Source organism: Patella vulgata, chromosome 6 (assembly GCF_932274485.2).
Source record: "Patella vulgata chromosome 6, xgPatVulg1.2, whole genome shotgun sequence".
Lineage (NCBI taxonomy): Eukaryota > Metazoa > Mollusca > Gastropoda > Patellidae > Patella > Patella vulgata.
Window position 1 is genome coordinate 12,824,828 of NC_065884.2, and position 17,623 is coordinate 12,842,450.

A 17,623-nucleotide genomic window follows, 5' to 3' on the forward strand; every position below is an offset into this window, starting at 1 on the left:
TGATTTTAAAAAAAATAAAATGTTGATTATTTAGTCTTAAACTTCTATCAAAATCCATCTGTGAACTTTGATCTTGCATCTCAATAGGGGGGTTTGATGGCCGAATGGTTATCGTAGGCGTGTTGTATCATAAGGTCTGTCATTCAGCCAACTGGTGAGGGTTCGATTCCCCAGTTGACAAGGCGTAGGGTCGCCTGTCCAACCTCCTGGGATTTCTCTGGGTCCTCCAGTTTCCCCCCACTGCTAAAGACTCCTACGCGCAAGCAAATTATTGAAATAAAATTGAACCATATGTTAGTCCCAAAATGACCTGGTTTGTGTCAAGTGAACGTTAAAACCCATTTCTCTCTCCCTGTCTCTCTGCATCTCAACATTTTCTTAATTCATAGGTATGGATGGGCAGGTGGGTGGCTGCAGATCGACATCTATCTGTGGGTTATGTGTTTAGATGCAAGTGTTGAAATTTTGCGTGGTGCCTGAACTATGCAGCACCTACATACCTTTCTAGGGTATCATTCAAGACAATTTATCTCATTCAAACTATATGTGGCTAAACAGCTCTGTTTGGTTTCTGCATGATAATTTATGTATATGTGGTTTTTAGACGATGGCATTTTTTATATGGTTTTTGGATCATCGCATTTTGTATGTGGTTTTTAGACCATGGTATTTTGTATGTTGTGTTTAGACCATGAAATTTTGTGTACTGTTGGCGTAAAGATGCCTTCCCAGGAAAGTAGGCCTATTTTTAGAGCAGTATTTGCCAATAAAAAGTATGGCAGGTATGTGGAAAGTAGGGATACCCAATCTTTCTAGAAAATTACTGGGTTCCCTGAAAAACACCAATTTAATGAGACCTGCACAGGGCTATAATCAGTGATTGTATTTCGCCCGTATATTCCGGACACGTCCCACACTATTTTACAAACGTCCTAAATTGTCTGACCAGGAATGCGCCCAATCGGACATCAAGACATAGTGAATAATATTCAAAATTACAAAATTAATATAGTGTACTTAGTGTATAACTACCACTCAACCGTACGATTTAAAAGGATTTGAAGCAAACATTTCATAGAAAAAATTAGTTTGAATATGTTTTTAGTTCAAATATATCATCAATTCAAACAATTAGCATGGGACATCTTTGAAGTGTGTCTAGATTTTAATACAACTTCTGCTAATTTGGATTTTAGAAAATTTGAAAAAAATAAGAGATTTTTGTTATGAATATAACTTCTTTGACAATCAAGTAGTAATTGAACGTATTAAACATAAGGTACAAATTCGTGGATGCAGAATTACTGAAGTTGACTAAATGTCGTATGTAAATGGCTTCACCATACGGACATCATATATATTGACGTTTACTAAATGTTATTATGTTTAATAAAGATAAGCGGATACTTGTCGAAACGTCGTGGTTTTAATATAAAACTAGTTATTGATCTTCCATAAAAATTGTGTTTTGTTTAATGTGTTCCTCAATTGCTAAATGACACTTAAAGATTTTTACAATGCAATGTTTCGACAAAGGTACTCTTGTCTGTAATGTAATGTAAATTCTATGCAACGTTTCAACAAGGATAATCTTGTCTTTAATAATGTGATCATTTGTATAGAGCTTTTCCACACTGTTTGTATGCTCATAGCATGTAAGTATAAAACTTAGACTGGGTTGGGTGGCCGATTGGTTAGCATGTGCGCACTGTATCATAAGGTCTGTCATTGAGTCAGCTGACGTGGTTTCGATTACCCGGTTGTACGTGACAAGGAGTAGGGTTGCCTGTCCAACCTTGTGGGTTTTCTCCGGGTCCTCTGGTTTCCTCCCACTGCTAAAGACCCCTACGCACAAGCCAATTATTGAAATTAAATTGAACCATATGTCCCAAAATGACCTAGTTTGTGTTGAGTGGACGTTAAACCTCATTTCCCTTTCTCTGACTATAGAACTTAGACGCTAAGATAAAAAAAATGCCACATGTCCCAAAATAAATCACTTATTCTTGCATTTTAATAAACGAATCCAGATTAGGATCTATCAAGCATATTGCGATTCACAGGTTCACATAAGGCCCTTGGGTCTCTTGTTTTTTATTCTATAAATAAAATAACATGTTTCACTAACTCATATATTTATTGATTTTCAATAATTTAATTTCATCTTGGTCCACATTTTTACATCTTAGGAGATATTTCTAAGATTATAAAATATTGATTTTTGTGAAGAACTGGTTTTTTGCATGGTACAATTTGGCTTTAATGCAATCCATTTCGTTTTTTTAAATTAAATTTTTGTGGGTAATAGACATGTATTTGCTAAAAATATATCAAATTTTCAGATGAAAGATACATGCAGACTTCAATTATGCTGGGATTCATTTTTACTGGAATCAAAATATGAACATTTTCATTTGAATGGTGGAGGGGGGGGGGCTTCGGTGATTGAATGGCCAAACATGTGCACTTTAGATGATAAGGTCTGTAATTAAGTCAAGTTGTGTGGATTTGATTCCCAGCTTGTACATGACAAAGGGTAGTGTAGCCTGTCCAACCTCTTGGGTTTTCTTTTGATCCTCCAATTTCCTCCAACTTCTTAAAACCACTATGCACAAATGAATTATTAAAATAAAATTGAACCATATGTTAGTCCCAAAATGAACTAGTTTTAGTGGAATGAACTTTAACCCCCCCCCCCCCCATCTCTCTCTCTTTCTTTTCTTTTTCACTCTCTCAGATATTTTTTTAGTATATGACTACATGTATTTTATTGTTTATATCCTGTACAAGATATAATAATTTTGCCTGAAGGTAATATATATAGTATATTTAACAATTGGATACAGATTAAATGATATGACCCCTTACCAATGTTTCCGCTCTCTATATTTTTAGTATATGTATTTTGGTAGTTTATTTAAAATATTATTATGTTAGTAGAGCAGTGACCTCAAACATAATTTTTATTTCACACTACTAACAAAATGTCAACAGGTTAAATGGACCTAAAGAGAAGACTAGTATAATTTTAGTACTGGCGTGTTTACATCTGATGATCACACCTTATCTCAACAAACATTTAGAAATCTTACTCTGTGTTCACGGCCAGATTTACCTACTTGTTGACCCTAATCAGTAGCCCACTTTTTGTATAGTGGTTTATACCTTTTGTATAGGGGCTCCTTACTCTATCTTGGCCCATAACTTATTATATAGGGGCCCCATAATCCAAACCCTATACTTATTGTAAAGGAGCCCTTTAATGAATTGCCGGGTGTACGCTCGATAAAAGGATATATACAGGCACGCTGCACGACAAATTCGTTTCAGTGGGCTTTCAGATGCCTGTGGGCCTACTATTACTATGCCTATTGTTAAATCCGACCCCATCTGCGTTGCATTGGTGAGGCTTCCATTAGCTTTTCAGAAATTCAGAACTTCTGGCATGAAAATAAAGTAAGAAATAATAAAAGTTTGTATAACTACATTATTTACGACTGCGTATAAAAACACTGTCAAAACACTTTGGTTTTTTTTATCTACCATGTTTTAGCTAATATGATTTACAAATTAATCGTTGTTTACGAATGCATAAAAACACTGTTAAAACATGTTGGTTTTTATCTATTAACGTTTTTAGCTAATATGATTTACAAATTAATGGTTACTTGTGTTCAATGATGTACTTGTAGATGGAGTTATCTGCCCCTTTATAATTATGGTAACAATTTCTGCATGTATAATTATCAGTGATTTAAGGCAGTGATTACTGGTGTTTTAGTGTTTAAAGTAGCACAAGCCACATTTTGAATATAAAGGGAAGAAATATGAAAATGATTGTTTATGAACAGACCTGAAAATAATGATTTTACTTACGATCTGAAAAATGGCATACACTTCTCATATAGTACCCAATATTTTAAACTTTGTGCCGGACTGTGGACATGTATTAAAAACATCAACAAAAATACAGAAACAGACAAACCAGTACATTTTGTTTATGTTGAACCTAGCGACCAATACCCCTATGAGTTTTCCAACACCTCACAAAGATAAAGTATGTTGACCTACAATGATTTGATTGGCTTTCACAAAACATTTATTGATCAACAGCCAATCAAATGTAGATATTTTGGCCTATGATATGAAACGGCCTCTGAGGTTGTAAAAGTAAAAAAGTTATGGTCAATATCCACTGGACACCACGACGGCAATGACCACTTCATCACACTAATGAAACCAAGGTTCTAACATTGTAGTGACTGACAGTTCCATCGTCCTATGTCTAACAGACTCCATCAATACTGCAGAGTTCTGCAGTTATTTTTCCAAAACTGCATGTCACTAAACCGACTCATAATGGTTCGATGAAAAATTATTTTGAAAATGGAACCAAGGTTCTAACATTGTAGTGACTGACAGTTCCATTGTCCTATGAATACTGCAGAGTTATGCAATTATTTTTCAAAAACTGTAGAAGTCACTAAACCGACTTAAATGGTTCGACGAAAAACTCTTTTGCAAATTAAGTTAGTTGTAGAAAGCCAGTCCACCCCTGCACCCACCCAGGATTGTCAGATTTAGTAGTTTAAAGGACAATATTGGTGCCAGTCATTATCACATATGTGATGGAGCTGGTTACATACATTCCAAATATAAAATTAACACAGAGATCATTGCTACGATAGATGAGTAATACAGGTTTCCTGAATCGGAAGTGACGAACGCCACTATATAACTGACTGATGTGACGAGTGATAATAGATACACGGCCGAATTTCTGCTCACTAATAATTCCTTCGAAGACCAAAAGTTGTTATATGGGACTGTAAGAGGATACCTGACAATTCAAAAAAGTAATTGAATGTCATTAGATAAGAGAACACGAGAAAAATAGAAATAGTCTGTACATTCCCTTGTTTATATTCATTCTATACCTTATAAAAACATGGTAATGCACAGACTTTTTCTGTTTTCTTTCGTGTTCACTTATCTAGTGGCAGTCAATTCTTTTTATGAATTGTCAGATATTCTCTCACAATCTCACACAACAACTTTTAGTCTTCGAAGGAATTATTAGTGAGCAGAAATTCGCCCGTATATCCGTTATCACTCGTCACATCAGTCAGTTATATAGAGAGATGACTTGTGTTTTCCTTTGGCGTTCGTCACTTCCGATTCAGGAAACCTGTATTACTCAGCTATCGTAGCAATGATCTCTGTGTTAAAATTATATTTGAAATGTGTTTAACCAGCTCCATCACATATGTGATAATGACTGGCACCAATTTTGTCCTTTAAGAGCACATGTTAAATTTCAATTTGTAAAGTTAAAGAAAATGATTATAGTATTGTATATATGTAAGTAAATAATGAAACTGTATGTTAAGATGTAAATTGTGTATGCAATTTAATTTTAGATAAAATTCTTTTTCTTTCTAATTTCTGCTTACTCTTACTTGGAATGGACACAGGTGATCCATCATGTAAGTTTGTAGATTTATTTTAGCTGGTTGATTTTTACTTTTCTCTATCTCTATCTATCTCTCTCTTATATCTATCGTGTTGTACATCTTGCTATTTACTTACTTTTATTTCTTTTCTTTAATACGTCATCAAATATTGCTGACTTGTTACTCATGGTCACAAAGCGATCTCAGACTTAAACTAAACATACCTTATTGCAAGTCATTCTTTAGACCTGAAATGTTATATAAACTATTAATTAGACATTTATTAACATGAAAAGACCTTAATCAACTATCAATGCCATCTTTTGCGTTTGATTTTCACTGGATTTGAATTCGATCTGATGCTCAACGCTCATTGATGATTATATGCAAAAATGGATAATCAAGACTATGTTTTTTATCGTACTGACTTTACTAATGATGATCGAGATTAGGCCTAAAATTCAATCGCTAGTATCTTGGTTCAGAGTGGAACAATTTGACTGAAATTTTCGGCATATTCCCTTTACATTATCCAGTTTTAACTATTATAGTGAGAACTGCCAGCTCTTTATCTAATCTTCCATAATGCACCTTTAAGTTAAGAATTTAATCAACTTGAAATCACTGTTTATGAGAAATATCTTTGATCCAGAAACACAAAACTTTACACATAGTTTCGTATTGATGTATTTGATACATTAAAACAACGAAAGTTTTATAAAGGGCTCTATTTTAGTTAAAATAAAGCGAACAATTTTGAGTAAATTTTTAATTAAGTTCAGAGAATGCTTTGTGTACTCGGTGCATGGATTTTGATGTTTGAGATAAATCTCATGAGCAACAGTCAGCAGATTTCTTGCTGAAACAGAAAAGTAAGAATATTTGATGGGGTTTATTTAGCACGCATGCATGATGTACTTGTCTTGAATTTAAATGCTACATTAGATAATTGTAACATATCCACCATATTTTTAATTATGATATTTGTAGTAGGGTAGATAGTGAGAGGAATAAAGGGAGGTAATAAACATTTGAACCTTGCTCAGGAACAGGATAATAATTTTTGATTTATTGAGCAGTTTGAATTAAGACCTAAAAATATAAGAAGTTTTTCATTATATATACATGTAGGTGATGTGATTTTTATATGCCCACTCTGAAATGTGATTTGTATATCCCGCACTCTGAAATGAGGTCGTATATTGCCGTCTGTCTCTTCCCCAAAGTGTATGTTCATGAGATGAAGAAGCCTATTAATTTTCAGCAATTTCCAAAAGCTAAAGCGATTGTCGAACTACTGGTACAAGTTCTGTATAATCAATGTTTTAGCATTAGTTTGAAAACAACATAGAATTATTTATGATAATTACCGCACAGGTTGTCAACCATAATCATTTTCTTGCAAATGCTCACATTACCTGCATAATATTACAGATGTGACAACGTTTGTGGACTGCTCTGATGACTTAGCTGCTGTGGGCATATATTTTGTCTTTGTATTTTTTGAGCATGGATTTGCTTTCTGGATTTCAGTAGTTTGTTGTATATTGCACATCTTTTTTCCATGAAACGCATTAATTGCAAAAGTACAAGTTATGAAATCTCTGATTGCTAAGTGTTGCAGATTTGTATGATTAAACTGATAATGCAAATGCGCTCGGCATATTTGAAAGTATTCAAAATATAATTTATTAGTTGTGGAAAGATTGCTTCACTGTATCAAAGCACACCAGTTTAAATGGAAAAACATTTTCTAGAGCTTTATCTCTTATCTTTTTTTTGAGTATAACAACTAAAAAGTTTGATAATCTATACATAATTCAAAAAAAGGCCAAATAGTATATTATTTATTTTGTTATGGTGTTTATAAGATTCTATCCAACCTTGTGGGTTTTCTCCGGAATCTTCGGTTTCCTCCCACTACTAAAGACCCCTACGCGCAAGCGAATTAGTGAAATAAAATTGAAAATCATATGATAGTCCCGAAATGACCTTGATTGTGTCGAGTGGATATTAGAGCCCATTTCTCTCTCTCTCTATCTCCCTTTCTCTTTCCCTCTCTGTCTTTTCTTCTTTTTTTTTTACTGTTTCAGATATTATTTCAGTATATTTTATTATTTAAATCCTGTAATAAAGATATAATAATATTGCCTGAAGGTGATATATATAGTATATTTAACAATAAGTTTATGTATGATACATTGTATTATTGCATTCAGCTATAAATATTTTTTTTTTATTAAAGTTACAGTTTTTAATGTATATATTTAAAGTTTTTCTTGAAAAATATATCCAGAATATCTGTAATGTTTTGAAAAGCTGCAGTATATCAGAATTTACGTTGGATATAGTATAGAGTTTAAGACTAAACACAATCTAAAGAAAATTGGGTCCAAAAATAATTTAGATTTTTAATGTTTTGCCGAGCTCCAGCGTATCAAAATTGATGTTAAATAAATCAAAAATATTACTTAAAATACAATATGATGCATAAGCAACATTTATACTTGAAGTCTATGTGTTAACTCTGACAGGTATAAAATAAGTGACAGGTAAAATTTTGAAGCAGAAACCCTGATATAAACGATGTGAATCAAATACTGTAGATAAAGTGTGTACAGTACAATATAGCAAGATTTTCCCACATTAAATAATAATATAATGTTTCTTTACAGCGTAAGTATGATGTAAACATGCAATACAGACAGATATATCACAGTTAAAAAAAATTTAACAAATTGACTCCTTGTGTTTTTGACAGCATTTATTATTAATAGACTGCTGTGGTTAACAAACACTTTTGTTAACTGTTGAGTTGTATGCAAACAGATGTTAGAGTGGTGTGAATGGGCTACCATAGTGACTCATGTAAAAACTGTTAGTTTGGGTAGCCGACTGCCTGCTGACAGCTATAGTGAATGTGATCCCATCTTTGGCCCTTTGTTCCTTTGGGTTTGATATCATTCATTGTATTACAGGAGCTATACTTTTCTAATTATAGTGTCATAACAGTGGGATAATTCTCATGTGTTGATTTGGAAACTTTTAACTCAATTTTAGTTGGATTTTTGTAACTGTTTAGGTAAGTTTCTAATAATTGTCAAGAAGCCATGGATTATATTTATTTAATAATGACATCCAGTTTACTATGTTGTTACCAAGCTTACATGTTTATTATTAAATGAAAGATGTCATGTATTCGAAAGGTTTCATTATTAATTGAAACATGTCACATAAACAGTTGGTTTTATTAGTCTACTTTATGTCAGTTTTATTTTGTTTATACAATATGACTTGATAATAACTTGAGAAGGCTATTGAATAAGTGTGCTTTTTACATATTCTATTGAAACAGTGACACAGTTTCTTTTCATATTTAAATAAAACAAAATACAAAAATAGACCCGTCCATTATATCATATTTAATGTATTGGACGTTAAATCTTTAATAAACAACAACAATAAAAATAATATTTTTGGACATCATGACATGAAGGCCTAGTACATGTATATATCAATGTAAAATTTTGTTATTTTTTCTCGTTGAGTGAATTTTATGTGGCAGGGGCGGATACAGGATTTTCAGAAAAGGGGGGCCGGGTGCTGCCCCTAACTTGGGAGTGCGAAGCTGAAGATGCTTTGTAGGCATAAAATGACGCATAATGACATAAGGACACAACATGACACAGGGACTGCCAACTTACGATGGGGATCACTAGAATTTTTAAGTGCCCCCCTCCCGGATCCGCGCCTGTGTGGATTTTATTCTATTACTACAGTATTCATGGCTGGATAATGATTCATTGAGAAAATTATCTAATTATAGAAGTGAGTTGAAGTATGGTGACACAATTAAAGGGTCACTGCCTCTTTTCATATTCAAATATAACAAAATAATAAAACAGTGATTTTTAGACTTTCGAAATTGTTGGGGGTAGATGGCTGAATTGTTTGCACGTGCACGCAGTATCATAAAGTCTGTCAGTGAGTCAACTGGCGTGGTTTCGATTCCCCGGTTGTACGTGACAAGGAGTAGGGTCGCCCCTCCATCCTTGTAGGTTTTCTCCTGGTCCTCTGGTTTCCTCCCACTGCTAAAGACCACTATGCACAAGCGAATTATTGAAATAAAATTGAACCATTTAGTCCCGAAATGACCTAGTTTGTGTCGAGTGGATGTTAAACCCCATCTCTCTCTTTCTCTCTCTTTTTTGACATGGAAACCTAGTACCAGTATATTCCAGGTTAATGTTTTGATTTTCATTTACTTTAATATTATCTTTCCATGTAAATAAGAAATGGCTAGTCAGCTATGAATGAAGCATGAAAGAGTATAGTTTTTATAGCCATACATTCGGCTAGTAATAATTCATATCAATGAAAGAAGAAAGTTTTTATCTCTCTACATATTACAAGATATTATTCATATAAAAATAAGAATTGTGGTGATAAAGAGCTGAATAAACAGACAAGTCATAATGACAAATTTGCTGAGAGTAGATTGCCCAAATTCATGCACAGTCAGAAATAATCATGTTAATAGCAAATTGGTTCTATTAGTCTTGTTCTTGGAAATCATCCAGAAATTGTTCACAATTGATTTTCTCTGATCAAGTCTGTAATATAAATGGTTATATCATGTATATGACTGAATAAAGTTGTAGAACTCTGAATACCCAAAACAGGGTGGGCATTATATTTCATATTGGCCTTCTCGTTATTCTCGTATATTCTTACATCGGAATAGGAAGTAAATTGATAATATACCATAAATAATGGGCCATTTCTATTTTATGCAGATCTCTACATATTATTTATCTAGCTTGTATGTGACAAGACACATGGGTTTTGTCTGGGTTCCTCCCACTGCTAAAGATATACCCACATGCAATGGAATTATTGAAATAAAATTGAACCATATTTTAGTCCCAAAATGACCAGTTTGGTGTCGAGTGGACATTAAACCCCATTTCTCTCTTAATATTTATATTAAAATGTACTGAAATGTAGAACACCAAATAGGTTCTTGACAATAGACTTTTAGACATTGTATTGTGTGTCTTTTTTAATAATATACCAGATATTATAACCATTTGTGGTCTCTAAATATTTATATTAAAATGTACATAAAATATGCATTTAAAATTTCGGAAAATAGAACATCAAATGAGTTCTTGACAATAAAGTTTTCGATGTTGTATTCTATGTATTTTGTAATAGTATACCAGAAATAATGACCCATTTCTAATTTATGCGGATCTCTTAATATTGATATTAAAATGTACATAAAATATGCGTTTAAAATTTGGGAAAGTAGAACAGCAAATAAGTTCTTGACAATAGAGTTTTCGATGTTGTATTCTATGTATTATTTAATAATATTCCAGAAATAATGACCCATTTGTCATCTCTAAATATTGATATTATAATGTACATAAAATATGCGTCTAAAATTTGGAAAAGTAGAACATCAAATAGATTTTTGACAAAAGAGTTTTAGACATTGTATTGTATGTGTGTGATGAGTTTTAAATTTGCTTGTGATGTTTAATATTAAAAAGGTGGTTACATCAAGTAGCCTACACTTCATACATATAATTCAACTGAAGTGATAATATAATTACATATAATAGAAAATTATTTGGATGAAAGTTTACACCACTTGAGAGTACGTTCTTTGATATTCAATCATCAGTGAGAATATGTACATAAATGATCTTCAGTACTTTATTTACTGTTATTAACTTTATCACTGGTTATATTTACATCCACTTGAATACTAATAGACTACTTAGAGTGTTTTAATAGAATTCGATACATGTGTCAAAGAGTCATGGTAAATCAGTGTCTATTTGATATCAAGGCTGGTTTAATAATGATTTGATACATGCCTTGAGTGACTGTTAAGTCTGTGTCTATTTGTTTTCAAGGATAGCTTAATATGATTTGATACATGTCTGGTAAGTCTGTGTCTATGTGACATCAAGGCTGGTTTAATAGTGTTTAAGGTCATGTGTCAAAGAAGCCTATTGATTTTCTACGATTTCCAATACATACCGGTACTACCAGAGTTATGACTCTTGATCAATGATCACACTTAATAATGAAATGAAATGAAATGGGGTTTAACGTCCTACTGTTCTGCTCCTAAACTGGGCTAATGAAGACTGGCATACGCCATACAGTGTGCTATGAGGGAAATTTTGCCCGGGCAGCGGCACTATCGCCTACTTTTATATCGAATTCCAACTGCCAAGGGCACTTAATAATGTTTTGACTCTCTTGTTTAATAAGGTCTTGACTGATAAATGGAAACTGCTGCACCTGATAAATGTTCATCATCATATTAGATATTCGATGACCTTCATGTGTTTATAATTATATGTACCCACAGTAGAACATGCCCAATAATTAGATTCATGTTCAATTTGAACCTGATCGTTTATGTACAGTATAGTGTAACAGTACCCTGTGAACTAATGTTATCAATTTCAGTTTATATACTGATACTTCAATTTAATCTTGAATAATTGAATTTAGATTTTTATAGAAACTTTATAAACGGGAAAGGATTACTTTTTGAGTAAATAAAAAAAAAATTTGAATGAGTTTTGAAGTCATGGATTGATATATATGTCAGTTTTTTATGATTGCTTTGCAATCTTGTGAACTTTTGTCAACAAAATTTTCATTTAAATTTTGGATTATATTATGTTTGATTCAGAGTCGTGTCAATAGAAGAAGGCTTTTTATCTATATGTTATCTTAAGAGTGAGATTAAGCTATAAATTATGTTTTGACATGAATAGGAGTGCTATAAAAATTGTGTTTGAATTTATCCAGAAATATCACTGCATATCACATTTTTGCCTGAAAAATTGCTTCTTTTTGCTAAAATAAACCCATCAATTTGAAAATATTTGGAGATTTCAAAAGGGGAAGGGCGTATGCGTAATTACTCCTGTTACCCCTTTCTTGATACGCCTATAGGCATGAATAATAAATTATGTGAGCATCAGTGTGTGAAATGTAAACCCAAAGTTAAAAATTTAGAACTTGTGTAAAAGTTATAAAAGATTCTATACTTTAATCTAAAAATACCCCAGCTTACTTCATGTGGAATGATGATAAACAGAATGGTATATTAGTAGTTATATGTTTTACCAAGAGAGGGGAATTAGGTATCTGTTTTCTCTTTCACATGTTGATTAGATAACAAAGAGTTTATTTAAGAGAGTTGCTGTTTTTACATGAGATATTTAATGTAGCATATCATATAGCACTATATTACAACACATATTACAACATCTGTTCAATGTTACCATACTATCTCTAATAATCACTCTTAGATTTAATGTAGCATATCATATTGCACATATTACAACATCCCTTAGAGTTTATTTTAGGAGTTAACTGGAGTGGATTTGAAGAGTTATAGCCTGTTCAGATGCTTAAAGCGATAATTTCATATTTTCTAAGAAAGTCAAAACATAATTATTTCTATGTCTTTTGCTCAATAGGTTGTCAACTCACTATTATACGATCATAGATATTATTCTCTCACTTAAAAATCCTTTGACCCCGGAAATAATAACACAATTACCTCCCTTGTTTTTCTATTCCCCCCCCCCCCATGGAATAGCTATCTTCAAATGTTTGAATTTGAAGGTTAAAATGATATTTTTGCCAATTTCTCAACTGGCAATAGTGAATTATAGGATTAATAGGATTATTCTTTAACAAGGTAGGACTGTTTATAGATACCATCTATTTTAAGGCTTTATTTTAATAAATTTTAAAAATATAACATAAAAATATGAAATTGCACCTTTAATTTGAACTGGTTTAAAAACCATGGGGATCGTTAAATCAGTTTAACTTTGTGATCTGAATGCAAATGTTGGCTTAATAAATCAGTTTAAAAATCCTAGCTCGCGGCCTGTCTTCGAGAAGGCTTTTTATTTTATACTGGTTCATCTTGGCCGTCTGAACGGGTTGGCTTAAAAACCCCGGCTCCAGTTCGTTTTGAGCATGCGCAGTAAGTTACATTCCTTGGGAAATATTGGGGTCAGGCAGTGCCAGTGTTATCGAAAGCGTGCGAGAACCAATAAAGAATATGAAGCTACCCATGAGGTCAGAATAGTTAAACTGGTTTGGCTTATAGTACATGTGAATGCAACACGATCCTGTCTTAAAAACCCGAGCGATTTTGAACTGGTTTAAAAATAAGCGTCTGAACAGGGTATTATATGGAGATAAAATTAAGAGTTGATTGGTTTTAAATAGTTAAGTGGAGTTGATTTCAGGAATGCTAAGAACAATTGAGAAAACCAGAGTATCGGCATCAAGACTTCAGCATGTGTGCTTATTTGGTTGATATCATAATGATTTTATTTCAACAACTCCGTAATAAAATTTAGGAGTGTTTTATTGATTTCAGCCATTCCTAAACTAATCTCTCACAGAAATTCCTGAAATTCTTGAAATGTAAAAAGTTTAAGTTTTGTTAAATATGTTAAATCTGTTAAATCTGTTAACTGCTGCTATGTGTAGGAGTATAATTGAATCAAACTACAGTAAATCAGTTTATACTTGAATTGTTCTCTGTGTTTTATCACCTAATAAACATATCTAATCTCCTTTTAATAAAGTTAAAGAGCATGTAAGGTAAACGCTTAAAATTGGTATGTGCTTAAAGGTGTTGCATTTTAATAAAGTTAAAGAGCATGTAAGGTAAACGCTTAAAAATGGTATGTGCTTAAAGGTGTTGCGTTTTAATACACCAAACATAATCTCGTTTTAATAAAGTTAAAGAGCACATAAGGTAAACGCTTAAAAATGGTATGTGCTTATAGGTGTTCTCTGTGTTTTATCACCTAATAAACATATCTAATCTCCTTTTAATAAAGTTAAAGAGCACGTAAGGTAAATGCTTAAAAATGGTATGTGCTTAAATGTGTTCCATTTTGATACACCAAACATAAATTTCATGTAAATCTATTCATGTTTAATTCATATATATTCGGGGCTGCCATGAGAATTTTTATCTGTTTGAGCAAAACAAATTTTGTCCCCCATCCCCATCCCACCCCAACCTGTGGAAGGACTATGCAAAAAATAGGGTTTTTCACTTTATCCCTATTCCGTATAGATAGAGTAGGGCATCGAGGTCTCTGTGGCATAAATACCAACCATACGGGTGTAGAGAATTATTAGCTGCAATTCCCTCTCCTTTTGTTTAAATATACCTGTCCAACCTCGTGGGTTTCCTCTGGGTCCTCCGGTTTCCTCCCACTGCTAAAAACCCCTACGCGCATGCAAATTATTGAAATAAAATTGAACCATGTGTTAGTCCCGAAATGACCTAGTTTGTGTCGAGTGGACGTTAAACCCCTTTTCTCTCTCTCTCTCTATTTAAATATATACATTTTCACTTAAAGTACAGTAGTCAATATAGCTTCCCCACCCCCCCACCTCCCCAAAAAAGATTTTACCAATTGCCTAAAGCCCTCTGTACAGAAACCAAAGGAAAGTGGATAATATTTTCGTACTCAAATTAATCCTTAAAATTACAAATTGTAAAATGCTCACTAAAGTCAAGAAAATCGAGAAATATTTTAAGGAGTATTTATGAAAATTTCCATTGGTATTTTATGTTCTGTATTCATCAGATTTTGTCAAGCTATGATATAATGAAACAAAACCAGGATATTTCTAGAAAGGGAATAAAATGAATATTTTACGATTGACACAACGCATTAATAAGAAATTTCAAAGCTATCAAGTAAGAAAAGAATGAAATATAAGCTTACTTGGTTTTCTAATGGATATTTATTTTTAAGGTTAAACTAGAGGTATGAGAAAACAAATATAGTATATTAATTCTGTAAGTAATAGTATATTTATTTGTAAAAGTAGCAGGGGGTTATTGGTATAATACACTGGAGATCACTCGGCATCAAGCCTGAAAATATTGGTTTTGGTTGTAGCTGACAAAATGTCCAGCACCGATGAAATAATACCAGGCATTTTAAACTTTCTGCTGGATATGTATTAAATGTCTGGCACTGATGAACTATATAGGGTCTATAGATACTAGCGCTGAATGATATTCAGGAGTTTATTGGTACCTGGAGAATATTCAACATATCAGTAGATATCTATGTATATTTCACCTGTATTAATGAAGACTGGTTTAATGACAGATTGATATGTTCAAGGTGTCATGTATTTAGATCTGTTTAATGCTGTTGATGAAGTATACCTGTAAAGTATCTAGACACTAATATAATGATACTATTTCAGCCTTCCAGAGTAGGTATATCTAGTATGTATATTCCCGCTGATATACTAGATAATGACTTTAGGATACAGCAATTTCCAAAAAATTTCCAAGGGTGGGAGGAATTTGATTAAGGGTAAGTGTCTTGGCCAAATTTCCATCATAGCACAATATTTTATTATCATAGTCATTGCCAATCTATCATAGTAATTCTGCTATATCAATATTTACATGAAGGCCGGGCGTCAATAATGACAGGACCTTTAAATATATTTCCTTTCATTTGAATTCCTGTCTTATCTATTCCATTAGTAGGTGTCTTGAAGAGACCGGCAGGAACTATTGAAATAAATCTGTTAAAATTCTTCATCACCAGTGAGTTAGAAGCAAAAGCCTAAGCACTTTATGAAATATTTCCTGTCTTATCTATGCCATTATTCCCAGTAGCAATAGAGAGAATAAGTTAAGAAAGTGTTGAAATAAATCTGTCAGTTATAATGTCTATCATCTTTCACCACTGACTGTGTCTAGATGATTATCACACCTCCCATCTATTATATACTTACAATGACAGATGGAAGCAATATGGACAATAATTTGTTGGTCAGATATCTTAGCTTTCTTTGATCCCAGACCAGACTTTTGCCATCTCTCGGGCACAGTGAGCAGCCATTTTTAGTGAGTTATGGATTCAGACTAGTAATTAGTTCCCTTATCTCGGTACCCACGATTTGTAGTTCCTCTATCTATAGCAATCCTCTCTTACTCCCTTTTTATCGGCTTATGCATAGGAATTAGGAATTTTGATCTACAATCGAAGAAGATTGTTTAAATTTCCATTTTCTGCCAGGTTTTGGTGAATGTTTATGATTTGGGGTGAAAGGATCAGGAAGTAAGTAAACAGACATGAATTAAGGTGATCGCCTACTAAAATGATGTCACTGTCACAGATTCCTTTGACCTGGCCTATAGCAAAGAATAAATATGGTCAAACCCTCTCAATATTTCTATCAGATGATTGTGACATATTTGACTCTTTGTGGTTATAAAGATCAAGATTATCGGAATGTTCAAAAAAAAATTTATAGACCAAGAAATATCAAGGATTTAACATTGAAGTCAGTGGGGGAGAGAATTACTTGTCTGAGTCCTGATGATTCCACACTGTGTGATTATTCTACTATTATACTAGAAGTGTCAGATGGAAGCAATATGGAAAATAATTTGCTGGTCAGATATCAGACTTTCTTTGATGCCTGACTCCCATATTTTACTTTGATCGTTTAACCAAACAAGTTCCAGTACAATGGCCCTTGTATGGTAGCCATTGATAAGATGTCTAATGTAAATATAATTTACACATATACACTTTTTATATTTGAGAGCTTTGTATGTTTTTTGTATACATGGTAGGTGTGGAAATGTAGGGACCCAAACATTAAAATTCTTTCTGTTATATATATTGCTTTAAAGGTTGGTTTATAGGCCATACAAGATTTTTGCCAAACAAATTCTGTTACATATGGACACTTAATAGTAAATGCAGGGGGACTGCATCACACACAATTTACACAAAACAAATCTACAGACAAGACACAATACGCAGAAATCACAAACGAAAATATCAGATTAAGTGAATGGATCCAGGGGCTAGCCATAAGCATCCACTGTGCTGTACAGTCCCAGGCCTGTTGTGATACAGACTTCACTCAAATTTAAAAACAATCAGGAATATAACCCATAGAAAAATATTGTTTAATACCAGCACAAGTCACAATATCTGCTATATGCCACATGAAATATGAATGTAAACATATTGAAGTAAAAATTACCTTTACAAGAGTTTTGGATTGGACCATCATCGGTGGACAGCTTGTATAATTATATCATT

General features: G+C 32.9%; 1 protein-coding gene across 2 annotated transcripts in view; it reads left to right on the forward strand.

The window, feature by feature from the left end:
- LOC126825250 (ankyrin repeat and SAM domain-containing protein 1A) overlaps positions 1 to 17,623 on the forward strand; it is a 120,037-nt gene that overhangs the window by 34,619 nt on the left and 67,795 nt on the right. The window contains exon 1 of one of the 2 annotated variants that reach the window (XM_050554823.2): positions 8,308 to 8,535. The exons of the other annotated variant lie outside the window; for it this stretch is intronic. The gene's annotated coding sequence lies outside the window, so the exon portion shown is untranslated. Of the gene's footprint in view, positions 1 to 8,307; positions 8,536 to 17,623 lie in introns of those variants that run through there. 2 annotated transcript variants of the gene reach the window in all.